Genomic DNA, 8349 nt, shown 5'->3' on the forward strand with positions numbered 1-8349 from the left:
GCCGCGCCTGCGCACAGCGCCGAGGTTGCCGCCCTCCCGCGCGCGCCCGCCTGCCAAACCTGAAAAGGCACCAAGGCCGCGCTTGGGAGCTTGGCGCCTGCGCAGAGTCCCCCTTCCTCGCCACCCGACTCAGCCCGGGTGCGAGCCACGCCCCCTCTCCTGCGAGAACGCGCGCGTCGTTCGCGTGTGGGCGGGGCCAGAGTCTTGAATGATTCATAAAGGCAGGCCCCGCCATCGGGCCTGAACTAGCTCGGGCTTGGAATGCACTGCACCGGGTTCCCATTCAGGGACACAAATTCAACAAATATTTATCGAACACCCACTTGTACCAGACTATGTTTTACGCAGGCACTAAAAACAGAAAAAAATCCCGACCTTCATAAAACTACCTTCTAGTGAAGGGAGCCACATGCACACAAATCTATTTTTATTTTTAGTGCAGTGGCGCGATCTCGGCTTACTGCAACCTCCGCCCCCCAGGTTCAAGCAATTCTCCTGCCTCAGCCTCCCGAGTAGCTGGGAACACAGGCATGCTCCACCACGCCCGGCTAATTTTTGTATTTTTTTGGTAGAGACAGGGTTTCACCATGTTGGCCAGACTGGTCTTGAACTCTTGAGCTCAAGCGATCCTCCGGCCTCAGCCTCCCAAAGTGCTGGAATTACAGGCGTGAGTCACCGCGCACAGCCAACACACAATTTTTTTTTTTTTGAGACGGAGTTTTGCTCTTGTTGCCCAGGCTGGAGTGCAATGGTGCGATCTTGGCTCACTGCAACCTCCACCTCCCAGGTTCAAGCGATTTTCCTGCCTCAGCCTCTGGAGTAGCTGGGATTACAGGCGTGTGCCACCACACCCGGCTAATTTTGTATTTGTAGTGGAGACGGGATTTCTCCATGTAGGTCAGGCTGGTCTTGAACTCCCGACCTCAAGGTGATCCCCCCCCTGCCTCGGCCTCCCAAAGTGCTGGGATTACAGGTGTGAGCCACTGCGCCTGGCCTCAACACACAAAATTTTAAAAAATATGTAAACAGGAGGCCGGGCGCGGTGGCTCAAGCCTGTAATCCCAGCACTTTGGGAGGCCGAGATGGGCGGATCACGAGGTCAGGAGATCGAGACCATCCTGGCTAACACGGTGAAACCCTGTCTCTACTAAGAAATACAAACAATAGTCGGGCGAGGTGGCAGCGCCTGTAGTCCCAGCTACTCGGGAGGCTGAGGCTGGAGAATGGCGTGAACCCGGGAGGCGGAGCTTGCAGTGAGCTGAGATCCGGCCACTGCACTCCAGCCTGGGCGACAGAGCGAGACTCCGTCTCAAAAAAAAAAAAAAAAAAATATGTAAACAGGCCAGGAACAGTGGCTCACACCTGTAATCCCAGCACTTTGAGAGGCTGAGGTGGGAGGATGGCTTGAGTCCGAGTTCAAGGCCAGCCTGGGCAACATAGCAAGAACCTGTCTCTACAAGAAATTTAAAAATTCATTGGGTCTGGCCGGGCGCGGTGGCTCAAGCCTGTAATCCCAGCACTTTGGGAGGCCGAGGCGGGTGGATCACAAGGTCAGGAGATCGAGACTATCCTGACTAACATGGTGAAACCCCGTCTCTACTAAAAATACAAAAAAAACCTAGCCGGGCGCGGTAGCGGGCGCCTGTAGTCCCAGCTACTTGGGAGGCTGAGGCGGGAGAATGGCGTGAACCCGGGGGGCGGAGCTTGCAGTGAGCCGAGATCGCGCCACTGCACTCCAGCCTGGGAGACACAGTGAGACTCCGTCTCAAAAAAAAAAAAAAAAAATTCATTGGGCATGGTTGTGTGCACCTGTAGTCCCAGCTACTCAGGAGGCTGAAGAAGGGAGATCACTTGAGCCCAGGAGTTCCAGTCTGCAGTGAGCTGTGATCACACCAATGCCAGAAGTGAAATCCTGTCTCAAAAATATACATAAAAGTAAAAAATAGGCCAGGCGCGGTGGCTCATGCCTGTGAGCCCAGCACTTTGGGAGGCCGAGGTGGGCAGATCACGAGGTCAGGAGATCGAGACCATCCTGGCAAACACGGTGAAACCCCCGTCTCCACTAAAAATACAAAAAAAAATTAGCCGGGCGTCATGGCGGGCACCTGTAGTCCCAGCTTCTCGGGAGGTTGAGGCAGGAGAATGGCGTGAACCCGGGAGGCGGCGGAGCTTGCAGTGAGTGGAGATCGTGCCACTGCACTCCAGCCTGGGCAACAGAGTAAGACTCCATCTCAAAAAAAAAAAAAGTAAAAATAGGTAGTATTGTATATTCCAAGGTGATGAGAATTTGAGGAAAAAATCAAGCATCGGCTGGAATGCAAATAAAGTACTCAGGTAGGCTTCATGGAGAAGGCAGACATTTGAACAAAGGTGCGAGCCACTGCATCAGGTAGCATCTTAAATTTAAATATTCAGCTAGGCATTGGTGGCTTACTCATGTAATCCCAGCACTTTGGGGAGTCAAGGCTGGAAGAGTGCTCGAGCCCAGGAGTTTGAGGCCAGACTGGGTAACATAACAAGATCCCATATCTACAAAAAAATATTTACATTAAAAATAAATGGGCCGGGCGCGGTGGCTCAAGCCTGTAATCCCAGCACTTTGGGAGGCCGAGACGGGCGGATCACGAGGTCAGGAGATCGAGACCATCCTGGCTAACATGGTGAAACCCCGTCTCTACTAAAAAATACAAAAAACTAGCCGGGCGCGGTGGCGGGCGCCTGTAGTCCCAGCTACTCAGGAGACTGAGGCAGGAGAATGGCATGAACCCGGGAGGCGGAGCTTGCAGTGAGCTGAGATCCGGCCACTGCACTCCAGCCTGGGCGGCAGAGCGAGACTCCGTCTCAAAAAAAATAAATAAATAAATAAAAATAAAAATAAAATAAATGGCTGGGGGCCAGGCGCGGTGGCTCAAGCCTGTAATCCCAGCACTTTGGGAGGCTGAGACGGGCGGATCACGAGGTCAGGAAATCGAGACCATCCTGGCTAACAAGGTGAAACCCCATCTCCACTAAAAAATACAAAAAACTAGCCGGGCGAGGTGGCGGGCGCCTGTAGTCCCAGCTACAGGGGAGGCTGAGGCAGGAGAATGGCGTAAACCCGGGAGTTGGAGCTTGCAGTGAGCTGAGATCCGGCCACTGCACTCCAGCCTGGGCGACAGAGCGAGACTCCGTCTAAAAAAATAAAAATAAAAATAAAAAAATAAAAAAATAAATGGCTGGGCGCAGTGGCTCATGCCTGTAATCCCAGCACTTTGGGAGGCCGAGGCAGGCAGATCACAAGGTCAGGAGTTAGAGACCAGCCTGGCCAGTATGGTGACACCCCATCTCTACTAAAAATACAAAAATTAGCCGGGCGTGGTGGTGTGCATCTGTTATCCCAGCTACCCAGGAGGCTGAGGTAGGGGAATGGCTGGAACTTGGGAGGCAGAGGCTGCAGTGAGCTGAGATCGCACCGCTGTACTCCAGCCTGGGTGACAGAGCAAGACTCTGTCTAAAAAAAATTAAAATAAAAATTAAAAAATAGATATCCGGCCAGGCGTGGTGGCTCACACCTGTAATCTCGGCACTTTGGGAGGCCAAAGTGGGAGGATCACCTGAGCTCAGGAGTTCCAGACCAGCCGGGCCAACAACCCTGTCTCTACTAAAAATACAAAATTAGCCAGGCTTAGTGGCACATGCCTGTAATCCCAGCTACTGGGGAGGCTGAGGCAGGAGAATCGCTTGAACCTGGGAGGGGAGGCGGAGGTTGCAGTGAGCCGAGATCGCACCATTGCACTCCAGCCTGGGCAACAACAGTGAAACTCCGTCTCAAATAATAATAATAATAAATATCCCAAACAGAGCTCCTGATCTTCCCCCCAAGCATGGTCATCCCATTCCACAGTCATCCCTCTTCAATTCGTGCACCTCCAGCCTTGCAGGTGCTGAGGCTACAGTCCCTGCGGTCATCCTTAACGCCTCTTTTTCTTCACAACCCCATCCAGTTATTCAGAAAATTCTGTCATTCCATCTTGAAAGAATACACAGAACCCACCCACTTCCCCCTGCCCCACTGCACCACCCAGGTTCTTTCTACCCTCGCCTCGCCTTCCCTCCGGCCATTGCAACAGTTCCCAAACTGTCTCCTAGCTCCCCCTCCCACCCCCTTCTCTTTCCCAGGAGAAGCTGGAGGGAGCCTGTGAATGAATGACTGAGTCAGATCACGTTCCTCTCTCCTCTGTTCAAACCCTCCTGTGGCTCCACGCTCAGGCTAACAGTCAAAGTCAAGGAAAGGAAGAAAGGCTGCAGAGGAGTCTGCCCTGCCCTGCCTTGCCCTACCCAGTCCAGCCCAGTGTTTTTTTCTGGTTTTTTGTTTGCTTGTTTGTTTGTTTTTGGAGGTGGAGTCTCGCCCTGTTACCCAGACCAGAGTGTAGTGGCACCATCTCGGCTCACTGCAATCTCCACCTCCTGGGTTACAGCGATTCTCCTGTGTCAGCCTCCAGAGTAGCTGGGATTACAGGCATACACCACCATGCCTGACTAATTTTTGTATTTTTAGTAGAGAGGGGTTTTGCCATGTTGGCCAGGCTGGTCTCGAACTCCTGAGCTCAGGTGATCTGCCTGCCTTGGCCTCCCAAAGTGCAGGGATTACAGGCATGAGCCACTCTACCTGGCCAGCCCAGGGTTTCAGTTTTTTGGTTTTGGAGACAGGGGTCTCAATATTTTGTCTAAGTTGAGCTCAGACTCTTGATTCTCCTGCCTCAGCCTTCTGAGTAGCTGCGACTATGAACATGTACCATCACATCCAGCTCAGCCAAGTTTTGTTGATATTGTTGTTGGTGCTGCTGCTGGTGGTGGTGGTGGTGGTGTTTGACACAGCAACTTGCTATGTCACCCAGGCTGGAGTACAGTGACATGGTTCCAGTTCACTGCAGCCTCAAATTCCTGGGCCCAAGTGATCCTCCTGCTTTAGCCTCCCAAGTAGCTGGGACTGCAGGTGCACCCCACCACGCCTGGCTAATTTATTTATTTATTTATTTTTTGAGACGGACTCTCGCTCTGTTGCCCAGGCTGGAGTGCAGTGACACAATCTCGGCTCACCGCAAGCCCCACTTCCTGAGTTCATGCCATTCTCCTGCCTCAGCCTCCCAAGTAGCTGGGACTACAGGCATTGGCTACCATTCCCAGCTAATTTTTTGTATTTTTAGTAGAAACGGGTTTCACTGCGTTAGCCAGGATGATCTTGATCTCCTGACCTCATGATCCGCCCATCTCGGCCTCTCAAAGTGTTGGGATTACAGGTGTGGTCACCATGCCCGGTCCACGCCTGGCTACTTTCTAAATTTTTTGTAGAGACAAGTGGTGGGGGCGAGGGGAGTAGAGGGCAGGGTCTCGCTAGGTTGCTCAGGCTAGCCTCAAACTCCTGGCCTCAAGTGATCCTCCTACCTCAGGGAATGCTGGGATTACATGCTGGGATTACAAGTGTGAACTACCCAAGCCCTGCCTCAACCTAGTTTTTGAAAGAGTTTAGAGTCAGCTGGCACGGTGGCCCACACCTGTAATCCCGGTACTTTGGGAGGCTGAGGCGGGCAGATCACTTGACACCAGAAGTTTGAGACGAGCCTGGGCAACATAATGAAATTCCATCACTACTAAAAATACAAAAAATTGGCCAGGCATGGAGGTGCATGCCTATAATCCCAACTACTCAGGTGGCTGAGGCAGGAGAATTGCTTGAACCCAGGAGGTGGAGGTTACAATGAGCTGAGATCATGGCACTGCACTCCAGCCTGGGTGACAGAGCGAGACTGCCTCAAAAAAAAAAAAAAAAAAAAAGGCTTAGAGTACCCCCGCCTTGCTGGCCTCCTTGCTGTCCCTCAAGCACACCAGGCGCCAAACTCAACCTCTGATGAGGCCTTTGTGCTTGTGAGGTAGAGTCACCACTCCCCAGAAACACTTTCTGCAGACACTGAGTCCCCAGGGCTCACAGCCCCATCTCCTGCAGGTCTCAGGGAAATACGGCATCCTCAGTGAGACCTTCCCGGACCACCTTATTTAAAATATCCCGTTGGGCGCGGATGTTCGAGGCCAGCCTAGCCAACATGGTGAAACCCCATCTCTACAAAAAATACAAAAAATTAGCCAAGTGTGGTGGTGCATGCCAGCGTTCCCAGCTACCTGGAGGGCCGAGGCAGGAGGATCACTTGAGTCCAGGAGGTCGAGGTAGCAGTGAGTTGAGATCGCACCACTGCACTCTAGCCTGGGTGACAAAGTGAGACCCTGTCTCAAAAATAAAATAAAATAAAATAAAATATTGCTGGACGCGTTGGCTCACACCTGTAATCCCAACACTTTGGGAGGCCGAGGCGGACGGATCACGAGGTCAGGAGATCGAGACCATCCTGGCTAACACGATGAAACCCTATTTCTACTAAAAATACAAAAAATTAGTCAGGTGTGGTGGCGGGCGCCTGTAGTCCCAGTTATTTGGGAGGCTGAGGCAGGAGAATCTCTTGAACTCAGTGGGCAGAGGTTGCGGTGAGCTGAGATCGCACCACTGTACTCCACCCTGGGCAACAGAGGGAGACTCTGTCTCACCAAAAAAAAAAAAAAAAAAAAAAATCCCACACCTTCCCTGCTTACCTTTTGTCCGTAGCACTAATTGCCATTTAACATACTGTCTGATCTGTTTATGTCCAGTGTGTCTTGGTCTCCCCATGAGTAACAGCCCATGAAGGGGGCAATCTGTTTTTGGTCACCATTGTATTCCTAGTCTCTGAAGCAGTGTCTGGTACAGAGTAGACACTTAATAAATCCTAGGTGAATGAATGAATGGGCTTAAAACCCTGGTGAGAAGTGTGAGTTTTATTCTAAATACACTGGAAGTTAAGGTAGGATTTGAAGCAGAGGAGGGCTGTGATCTGACTCGGGTGGGAATAAGAAGACGTGGTTTCTTGTCACACCTGTAATCCCAGAACTCTGAGAGGCTGAGGTGGGAGAATCACAGGAGCTGAAGAGTTTGAGACCAGCCTGGCCAGCAGAGCGAAATTCCGTCTGTACTGAAAATACAAAACACTGGCTGGGTGTGGTGGCATAATCCCAGCTACTCGGGAGGCTGAGGCATAAGAATCGCTTGAACCTGGGAGGCAGAGGTTGCAGTGATCCAAGATCGCACCACTGCACTCCAACCTGGGCAACAGAGCATGACTCTGTCTAAAAAACAAACAAACAAACAAACAAACAAAAAGCCACCATGGTTTATGGTTTCTCCAGTTATGGGAGCTGCAAGGATCCTTCTCTGCTTCTCTGCCTCTACCAAAGGCACACGAAGCGATCCAGTGACAGCAGAGGAAGAGGGCAAAGTTCAGGCAGCAGCCCGATTTCGTAGGAGATGCCAGGACCTGACCAAAGACTCCCAGGCGTGTTGGCTGTTTCCAGAGCTGGGCTGGAGTGGGGCCGGGCAGGGCGGCCTCCTCAAGACCCTTATGCTTGGTCTGGCCTGGGGGAAAGAAGTCTTCAGGGGATGGACCATCGGTCCCTCTCGGCAGCTCCTGGTGGACTCTGAGAAACCGTCCGGACCAAGTGCTCCCAGATGGAGGCGACAGCCCCAGCCATTGAAGTTTAAATTAAAGGCTCCCTTTAACTGGCAGCTATCTGTGGGCAGTGTAGTAATAATAGCTGATGTGTCTACTGATGTTCAAGGGACCAGGAGGGGCTCTGAGAGAAGGGCATGGCCAGTGGACCCTACAGGCGTTTTTAGGTTTACCATTTCTGCGCCGTCACTCCTTGGAACCGTGAGACCTCAGTCAGAATGTATTAAATGCTGTATCCCATTGTTAACACTACTTGGGGGAAGGCGATTAGAGAGGGTGTGTCCTCACAGGGTGGGGACATGAACAAATACTGCAGTGTCTAGAGATGTCTCAGGAAGTAGCTGGAGCAGCAGCCCTGAACCCCAAATGAGCATGATAGGCACCCACCAAGATGGAATTTGGAGACAGAATCAATTTGAGTTTATTTTCTATTTATTTATTTAGAGATAGAGTCTTGTTCTGTCACCCAGGCTGGAGTGCAGTGGCACAATCTTGGGTCACTGCAACCTCCGCTTTCAGGGTTCAAGGGATTCTCCCACCTCAAGTCTCCTGAGTAGCTGGAATTACAGGCACATGCCACCACGCTTGGCTATTTGTTGTTGTTGTTGTTGTTGTTGTTTTAAGACAGTTTCGCTGTTGTTGCACTGGCTGGAGTGTAACGGTGCAATCTCCGCTCACCGCAACATCCACCTCCTAGGCTCAAGTGATTCTCCTGCCTCAGCCTCCCGAGTAGCTGGGGTTACAGGCATGCGCCACCACGCCTGGCTAATTTTGTATT

This window comes from Theropithecus gelada, chromosome 19, assembly GCF_003255815.1.
Source record: "Theropithecus gelada isolate Dixy chromosome 19, Tgel_1.0, whole genome shotgun sequence".
Taxonomy (NCBI): Eukaryota; Metazoa; Chordata; class Mammalia; order Primates; family Cercopithecidae; genus Theropithecus; species Theropithecus gelada.